Raw genomic sequence first — 10,651 nt, 5'->3', positions numbered from 1 at the left:
GAGTTCATTCCTTAAAAGAAGGAAAAATCAAAAAATAAATGACCTCACATTACACCTTGAAGCCTTAGAAAAAGAACAAATCAACAGCAAATTCAGTAGAAGACAAGAAATAATTAAAATCAGAGCTGAAATCAATGAAATTGAAACAAAAGAAACAATCGAAAAAATTGACAAAACTAAAAGTTGGTTCTTTGAAAAAACAAATAAGATTGATAGACCACTAGCCATGCTAACAAAGAGAAGAAGAGAGAGAACCCAAATTACTAGCTTATGGGATGAAAAAGGCAACATCACAACAGAAAATTCATAAAAACAGAAGATAATTAGAAATTATTTTGAAACCCTATACTCTAATAAAATAGAGGATAGTGAAGGCATCGATAAATTCCTTAAGGCATCTGAGATACCCAGATTGAGTCAGGATGATATAAACAACCTAAACAGACCAATATCAAGTGCAGAAATAGAAGAAGCCATCAAAAGACTACCAACCAAGAAAAGCCCAGGACCGGATGGATATACAGCAGAGTTTTACAAGAACTTTAAAGAAGAACTAATGCCTATACTCTACAATCTATTTCAGGAGATAGAAAAAGAGGGAGTACTTCCAAATTCATTCTATGAGGCCAATATCACCCTGATTCCCAAACCAGATAAAGACACCTCAAAGAAAGAAAACTACAGACCAATATCCCTAATGAATTTAGATGCAAAAATCCTCAATAAAATTCTGGCAAATCGGATACAAAAATGTATCAAAAAGATCATGCACCATGACCAAGCGGGATTCATCCCTGGGATGCAAGGCTGGTTCAATATACGGAAATCAATAATTGTAATTCACCACATCAATAGACTTAAAGATAAGAACCATATGATCATCTTGATAGATGCTGAAAAAGCATTTGACAAAATACAGCATCTCTTTATGTTCAAAACTCTAGAAAAATTGGGGATAACAGGAAATTACCTCAAAATGGTAAAAGCTATATACGCTAAGCCTCAGGCCAGCATCATTCTAAATGGAGAAAAATTGAAGGCATTCCCTTTAAAATCTGGAACAAGACAGGAATAGCCCCTCTCACCACTTCTATTCAACATAGTTCTTGAAACACTAGCCAGAGCAATTAGACAGATGAAAGAAATTAAAGGCATAAATATAGGAAAAGAAGAACTTAAATTAGCACTATTTCCTGATGACATGATCCTATACCTAGCAGACCCAAAAAATTTGACCAAGAAACTTCTAGAACTAGTAAATGAATTCAGCAAAGTGGCAGGATATAAAATCAATACCAATAAATTAAAGGCATTCCTGTATATCAGTGACAAATTCTCTGAAATGGAAATGAGGACAACTACTCCATTCACAAAAAAATAAAATACCTGGGAATCAACTTAACAAGAGGTGAAAGAGCTATACAATGAAAATTACAGAACCCTGAAGAAAGAAATAGAAGAAGACCTTAGAAGATGGAAGGATTTACCTTGCTCATGGATTGGTAGAATTAATATTATTAAGATGGACATACTACCAAAAGCACTTTACAGATTCAATGCAATTCCCATCAAAATCCCAATGACAATCCTTGTAGAAAAAGAAAAATCAATCATGAAATTCATCTGGAAAAACAAGAGACCCAGAATAGCTAAAATAATTCTAAGCAGGAAGAGTGAAATTGGTGGTATCATGATTCCAGATTTTAAACTATACTATAGAGCAATAGTAACAAAAACAGCATGGTACTGGCACCAAAACAGGCTGGTAGACCAATGGTACAAAATAGAGGACACAGAGAAAAATCCACAAAATTACAACTACCTTATATTAGACAAAGGTGCTAAAACCATGCAATGGAGAAAGGATACCATCTTCAACAAATGGTGCTGGGAGAACTGGAAATCCATATGCAACAAAATGAAATTCAATCCCTTTCTCTAACTATGCATAAAAGTCAACTCAAAATGGATCAAGGAGCTAGGAATCAGACCAGAGACTCTGCATCTAATAGAAGATAAAGTGGGTCCTAATCTTCATCACGTGGGGGCAGGCCCCAAATTTCTTAATAAGACACCTATAGCACAAGAGTTAAAACCAAGAATCAACAAATGGGATGAATTCAAGCTAACAAGTTTTTTCTCAGCAAGAGAAATCATATGCGAGGTGAATAGGGAGCCTACATCCTGGGAACAAATTTTTACCCCTCAAACATCAGATAGAGCTCTAAACTCTAGAGTATACAAAGAACTCAAAATGTTAAACAACAAAAAAGCAAATAACCCAATCAACAAATGGGCCAAGGACTTGAACAGAAACTTCTCAGAAGAGGATATACAATCAATCAACAAATACATGAAAAAATGCTCACCATCTCTAGCAATCAGAGAAATGCAAATTAAAACTACTCTAAGATACCATCTCACTCCAATAAGAATGGCAGCCATTATGAAGTCAAACAACAATAAGTGCTGGCGAGGATGCGGGGAAAAAGGTACACTCATACATTGCTGGTGGGACTGCAAATTGGTGCAGCCAATTTGGAAAGCAGTATGGAGATTGCTTGGAAAGCTGGGAATGGAACCACCATTTGACACAGCTATTCCCCTTCTCGGACTGTACCCAAAAGACCTAAGAAGAGCATGCTACAGGGACACAGCCACATCAATGTTTATAGCAGCACAATTCACAATAGCTAGAATGTGGAACCAACCTAGATGCCCTTCAATAGATGAATGGTTAAAAAAAATGTGGCATTTATACACAATGGAATATTACTCAACACTAAAAAATAATTAAATCATGGCATTTGCAGGCAAATGGATGGCATTAGAGCAGATTATGCTAAGTGTAGCTAGTCAATCCCTAAAAAACAAATGCTGAATGTCTTCTCTGATATAAGGGGGGTGACTCAAAATGGGATAGGGAGGAAGAGCATGAGAAGAAGACTACCACTAAATAGAGAAGAGAGGTGGGAGGGAAAAAGAGGGAGAAGGAGAGTTGCACAGAGGATGGAAGGAGAACCTCATTGTTATACAGAATACATATATGATGTTGCAATGAGAAAAATTTTAAAAAGTGTGTCAAATTAGATTGGATAGAGAGAAAGGATGGGAGAGGAGAATAGGAGTAGGGAGGATAGGAAGGGTAGCAGAATAGAATAGACAATATGATTGATGTATGTACATTCCATGTATGTATGTATTATATATCAAAATGCGTTCTATTGTCATGTATAACTAAAAAAATAAATAAAAAGTTTTTAAAAAAAGCTAATTGCTTTTTTTTTAGCTTCTGATGCTTACCTGCTTGCTGACTGGAAAATTCCAGTCCTACTTAGAGCCCACAGGTCCTGCTAATTCATGTTTTAATTTCTGTGATTGGCTTACTTACTTCATGCTAAGCAAGCCACTGAGTTGTGGGTTTTGTCCATAAATTCTCAAGGAACAGACCAGGAAGCAGCTGTTCTCCCACGAGCTTCAGTCTCTATGAGTGGGTAACAGTCCCTGGCCAAGTAAGTAAAGCTCTCTTTAGATTTTAAATTTGGACTCAAAAGAGTGTTTTCTGCCATGGCTCCCCATAACAGCTGTGTTCCTGGATTTGTCTCTTCACATTATTCCTTCTTGCCTTTTGGAAGGCCTTGGGGTCATGTTTTTGATGGAAGCTGGACTTTGATGGATTGGGCAATACACTGTGGTAAGTAGGCCTTAGGTATGAGGATTTAATTCCGGTGGCTATGGGTTCTTCAATACTTCCTGCTTGCTGTAGCCATAGATGTCAATGTTTCTATTTCCTCTAGTGTCCTTTTGCCTTCATCGTTAGGTTTCCCTGGAAACTCCTTCTCACTTAGCATCTGGGCATAATGAGATTATGGCATCAGTATCTGAGTTCTTTCACCACAATCTTGTGTACTTAACGCAGGATCCCTGTCAACGTGAAGGTAAGGCGCAAAGGGAGAGCAGATCTTCACAGTCCTTTGAGTAAAGCTGGGCTTTCCCGGGGCCTGTGCCTTTGTTGTGTGAACTTCACAAATGCTGTCAGGATTTCCTTCTGTAAGACAGGAAACCTGGAGAGGTTGGAGTTAGATGTTCCCTGCTAACTCCTACTTAAGTCCTTGCCCTTGAAATCGGGCAGAGCACAGAAATAATCTGAGTTCATTTCATAAGGGCTACTTTCCCCTTTTTCCAGACACAAAAGAGTGTTTCTCTTCTGTCTTCAACACGGTGTGGGAAATGGAAAGTCCAGTGTTCCATTTTCAGAATACAGTATTTAGCTTTAAATGTAAACTGACTTGGGATGAAAGAAAGGCAGCTGGCTGGGAGACCAAAGTGAAAAGATTGAAGCAGTTAATACTGGAGTGTAAAATGTCACAGCTGCTTGACAGGAAGTGAGAAGGAAGGGGCCACCTGACCCACAGAGACAAACTGTGCACAAGCCCAAAGGCACTCAGTCCAAGAGACTTTTCTGCCTCAATAGAACAAAGGGAGGTGGGTACAACTAAAGGTACATTTCTTTAAATAACCCATTAGGAGATGGTAAACCCTAGGCAATGTCTGGAAAGATTATATACCCCATAGTACTCAGCCAAAGAGGCACTGGGAGAAGGATCTTGTCCTCTGAGGGATAAAACTCTGGTTTACCCAACTGTGTTTCCCTGACCACCAGCACCCGATGTTTCAAGACAGTCATTAAAGTAAAGCCTCGCTTTTTACTGTTCCTTGTTTCCTAGTCCATTTTTTGTGCTTGGACAGGTAAGCGTGTTTCTTACAACTGGGATCCTGGACATTGACCTCACAACAGTCCCTCTTCAGACTTGAGAACTCTGCAGGAGTTCTTAACCCACAACTAGGCCACTCTCAGGCCCAGGGCTTCATCTATGACAGTGTCAGTGTTCCTTCCACGTTGGGCTCCAGGGGCTTCCGTTTCAGATAAGCTGTGATTCCCTTCTTCTCTGTCTCTCCAGCATTAGGAGGGCCTGCTTTCTCTGTGATAATTTTCTGATGGACCCGAGAATTAATTTTCAGTTATTTCAGCTTTTTTTTCTGGCTGCGAAGATGAGCCAAATGACTCTCAAGCTCTCTCCCTTTCAAAGTCCAAGCCAGAAGCTCTTTCCATTTACATTGATCTCAACAGGCGCAAAGTGGCATGTCTGTCACATAGGGTTTATTCACATTTCTTTGATAGTGATGTTGAATATCTTTCCATGTGCATCTTGGCCACTATGTATTCTCTTTGAAAAAACAAAATGCCTATTCAAATCCTTGGCCCACTCTTTATTTGGTTTGACTATCTTTTGGTTGTCAACTGAAAGAATTCTTCATATATTCTTGAATAGTAAGTCCTGGGGTGCATAAAAATTTTAAGATAGGAAGGCCACCAGAATAGAATAGACAATATTATTGATGTATGTACATTCCATGTATGTATTATATGTCAAAATACATTCTGCTGTCATGTATGACTAAAAAAATAAAAATAAAAGAATAAAGCTATTTTTTAAAATTTTTTTTATGAAGTCTAATTTATTTTTCTTTCATTGATTGTGCACATGGTGACAAATAGTCTTGGTTTTTTTTAAGGTTTTTTTTTTTAGTTGTAGATAGACACAATACCATTATTTATTTATTTAAGTGGTGCTGAGGCTCAAACCCAGTGCTTCACATGTACTAGGCAAGCACTCTGCCACTGAGCCCCAACCCCAGCCCCATAGTCCTTATTTTGTGGTTGCCCAGTATTATTTTACTATGCTGATGGGCTGCAGTTCCATTTACTTGTTGAAGTGCTTTGGGGCTGTATCCAGGTTTTGTCACTGTGAGTAAAGACTCCATAGATGAAATTTCCATTAGACTGGAAATCTGTGTCCGTGGTGTAACAGTGCACCACCTCATGTTTTGAATAGAGCCCTGCTGCTCTGCCACTGAGGCTTATTTTTAAATGGATGTGTTTCTTTTTCTCTTCTCCCAAAAGGATTACCTTGTTCCCCCGCCCTGGGCTGAGTTCTCTGTCTTTGAGCACACATCTACCACAGGAACTGAGTAATTCAGAACTCAGGGATAGCACCAGAAGATCCAAGAAATGGCTGTCTCCCAAATTAAAAAGTCAATCACAACTCCCCACAGGGAACATATGGAATGAATCTCTTCTTTAAAAACCCTCTGTTCACCCTGATGGGCAAAATCACAACCTCAGGGACAGGAGTCCCCTGTGCTTCTCCTCTGCCAGCAAAGCAATAAACCTTCTTTATACTTTTTCTCACACAGTGTCCTCATCATTGAATTTGCATCAGGGGCAAGGCCCAAGCTTTCGGTAACAATGGAATCTATTGTACAATATATGAAGACTAGAGTTAATAACGGTGTATTACAAATACTGGAAATTCCTAAGAGTAGTATTACATTTTACAGTTTCCACCAAAAAACAAATCAGTATAGAAAGTTATTCATATGTTAATTAGCGAATTCACAAGGTATATTTTATAGAACAAAATGTTGCAAATGATATTTGAATTTTGTTATTTGTCAATTTAGAAAAATACAGCAAAGTTACTATAAACATTCTGATATAGAATTTTGTTTTAAATGTTTTCGTTTTTCTTTCTTTTTTTTTTTTCAAATACCTAGGATTGGATTGCTGAGTTATTTGGTAAGTTTGTGTCTATAGGAAACTGCCACACTATTTTGCAGAAGAGATACTGAATTTTACATTACTCTGTATCCTAGCCAGCAGCTGCTACTTTTGTTTTATTTTAGTCTTTCTATAATATGTACAGATGTTTCTTTATGGTTTAAATTCATATTTTCATTATGTATAATGATGTTTGGCAAATTTTCCTATACTTATTTGCTGCTTATATATATTCTTTGATGAAGAGTCTTTGGTGTAAAAATTATTTGCCAATTTAATTAGTCATAAACACCACTGCATTTGGACCAGCCTTATTTACCAATTTAAAAAGCTACATTGGCTTTTGTTGTTGTTACTTTATAATTTTTTATTTTAATTACTTATACATGACAATAGAATGCATTTATGCACTTTGATATGCATAAATGGGGTTTAATTTCTTATTCTTCTGATTGCACATGTTGTAGAACCACATTGGTCATGTAGTCTTATATGTACGTAAGGTAATATCTGTTTCCTCTATCCTTCCTATCCCCACAGCCCCACCCCTCCCTTCACTTCTCTCTACCTAATCTAAAGTAACTCTATTCTTCCCTAGCACCCCACCCACTTATTGTGGATCAGCATCAGTATATCAGAGAAAACATTCAGACTTTGGTTCTTTGGGATTGGCTTATTTTGCTTAGCATGATATTCTCCAACTCCATCCATTTACCAGCAAATGCCATGATTTTAATCTTCTTTAAAGCTCAATAATGGTCCCTTGAATGTATACACCACATTTTCTTTATCCATTCATCTACTGAAGGGCACCTAGGTTGGTTCCATAGTTTAGCTAGTGTAAATTCAGCTGCTATGAACATTGATGTGGCTGCATCACTTTAGTATGCTGATTTTAAGTCCTTTGGTTATAAATGAGGAGTGGGATAGCTGCATCAAATGGTGGTTCCTTTCCAAGTTTTCTGAGGAATCTCCATACTGCTTTCCACAGTGGTTGCACCAATTTGCAATCCACCAATGTATGAGTGTACCTTTTTCACCACATACTCACCAACATTGATCGTTGCCTGTATTATTATGATTGCCATTCTGACTGGAGTGAGATGGTATCTTAGCATAGTTTTGATTTGCATTTCTCTAGTTGCTAGAGATGTTGAACATTTTTTCATATATTTATTGATCAATTGTATTTAAAATACTCATTGTTTTTTCATTGTTTTCTTATTATTGAGATTTTACAACCTTTTTCTCAGTATGTCTTCTAAATCTGGTGAGTATTTTACATATATGGGATATGTTGACCTATATACTCTACTCTTTCTTGAGATTCTTGATCTGCATTTAGATGTAATAAAATTTACCACTGAAAAATTAAACTCTCCTATCAAATATTTAATTGTCCCAAATATTTGTCATAATAAATGAATGAACTATCAGTGCTTCAATCTAAATAGATTAAAACTAAATAGAATTTAAAAGTTCCCAAGTCCTACTAAACACACCACCAGCACTCATTTGCCCCATGTAACTACACACTATCAAGATGGACACGCAGAGCCAGGGAAAGAAGTACCAGCTGTGTTTCACACTCTTCCCACCAAGACTGGGAAGAAGAGGTTATGACTGGTGTCATTAAACCATTATTTCAGTGGTTAAAGAGAACTCTTGGCAGGTAGCTCCTGGAGAGTAGGCAGGTGGTTTTCTCACCTGCAATGGGAGGGACCTACATCACCTCAGATGCTCACCCACAGGGAAAACCCAATGGAGAGAAAGAAGAAACCTGTGCGAGTGATATCTGGTTTTGTCTCAGTCTGGTATTTACAGGAAATGAGAGATTTTGTTAAAGCATTATTGTTAATGTCTTTCAAGGAGTCCGACTTTTTCTCTTTTTTAAAGAATAATACTAATTAATTATCTAATACCTTGAAAGAAAAATGGAGTCACTGATCATGTTTGCAAAGAATATCCAGAAGATAGTTTTGTAATACATATTTCAGCAGAATTTAAAATGTAATTTTTCATTTATTGCTATTTTAATTATATATGACATAACATTATGTGACTGAATTTAGATTTTGACTTTTCAATGATCAGCATAACCCATTCGGTAGGATCCACCACACCTCTATTGTTGGGCATGCTCATCATTTACCTTGTACTGAATTCCCGTATTCAAGTGTCGTTGGAAAGAACATTATGAGGACAAAATTATGTCCTCATAATTTTGACGTTTTTATGCCCTAATGGAATGGTGAGATGAACACATGCACAGAAGGAAAAGCCTTTCTAAAACTAGAGATAGCTCGTTAAAAAAGAAAAAGAAAAATTAGAAGTCATTTCACTTCAGAAGAAATAACTTTAAAAAAAATGAAAATTCAAGAGCAAGAGCATTAGGTAGAATCCTGTTAACCACCACCAGAAGTGGGATTACCAGCAAGGTAAGGTGACACATGCCTGTAATCCCAGCAGTTTGGGAGGCTGATGCAGGAGGATTGCAAGTTCAAAGCCAGGCTCAGCAACTGAGTGAGGCCCTGAGCAACTTAGCTAGACCCTGTCTCAAAATAAAATATAAAAAGGGATGGGGATGTGGCTCAGTGGTTGAGTGCCCCTGGGGTTCAATCCTTGGCACCCCCACAAAAATGAGATACTTTCCTAACTGTGAAACAACTTAGAGTCAGTGAGAGATATCCTGACAGTAGAGGAACCACATGGACAAGGAGTTAATTCACAGGTTATTAAGGTTCAAATGCAGCACATACATAAACACACAAAAGTCCAGTCCTAGGTAATCAAAGACTGAAACACGAAACCATAGAGTGGCACCTTAAATTTACAGAACTTCGAAAAGAATGGCCCAACCTGTCTCATGGCGAAGCAGCATGACAAACTGTGATATCCAAGTGCCAGCGAACTGACAGGAGGGTGCTAAGGACAGGGCCAGAGAGAGCCCTTCACATTCTCCACAATTAGAACCTCCAGGTCTCCTGGACAACACTGTGAGGAACAAAATTTACCTGTATAGAGGAGCCATCCCTCAGGGCAACACTTCCACCTCTTTGATATCTGACAATCCCATCAGCATCCTGCTGAAGAAAAACGATGTTCAATGATCAATTTGTACAATCATCAAAATCATCTGTGAGGTTTCTTTCTGCCTCTGTATTATTTCTGTTATGTAAATTGTCTTTTTCTATTTGTTAGATTAAATGATGTACTTCTTACTGAATGTCCCTCATACAAGAAACTAATGTCCTAAACTGTGACATCCTTGTGGTCAGGGACTGCGTCTAGTGTTTGATGACAGCTTTTGTACATCTGTGTCTGCCACAGATGTGGAGATGCACCATTTGGAGTTTCATTCAAGAACTTGCCATTTGCCAGGCATGTTGGTGCTCACCTGTGATCCCAGCAACTCCAGAGGCTGAGGCAGGAATATCACAAGTTTGAGGAAAAGTCTTAGCAACTTATCGAAGCCCTAAGCATGGCTCAAAATAAAAAAATTAAAAGGTCTGGGGGGGCTGGGGGAGTCACTCAGTGGTAGAACACTTGTCTAGCACGTACAGGGCCCCTGGGTTCATCTCCTGCACCACAAAAGATAAAAAATATTTGAATGAAAGAATATTTTTAAATGAGGGGTTCTTGGAATATAGCTCAGTGGTAGAGTACCCTTGGGTTCAATCCTCGGCAACAAAAAATCAGGAAGAGGAAGAGAAGAAACAGCAGCAACGTTGCAGAAAGAAGAACTTGCGATTCAGCAACAAGGAGCATGTGAGCCCCCAGCTGCAGCATCTTCAGGACCCACTGAGCTTGGAGCAGGTCCGCATTCTTCTAAGACAGCATGGACAGAACTGAGCATAAGCCAAGGTGTCGGTAACAGCCCGTTCTGCCCAATCCTAGACACTCCTAACAGCAGTCTTCACTTGAGAGGTACTTCTGAGATGACTGGGGAATCCGCTGTCTCAGCATGGTGGTCTGGGTCCCTCCCTGCCCAGCTCTGCCTTCTCTGCATTCCTGTCCACAGTTGTCACA

The sequence above is a fragment of the Marmota monax genome, unplaced genomic scaffold, assembly GCF_021218885.2.
Source record: "Marmota monax isolate L192 unplaced genomic scaffold, Marmota_monax_Labrador192_F-V1.1 WCK01_AAM20220418_F8-fsc01248, whole genome shotgun sequence".
NCBI lineage: Eukaryota > Metazoa > Chordata > Mammalia > Rodentia > Sciuridae > Marmota > Marmota monax.
Note: the sequence above shows the minus strand (reverse complement) of the source record.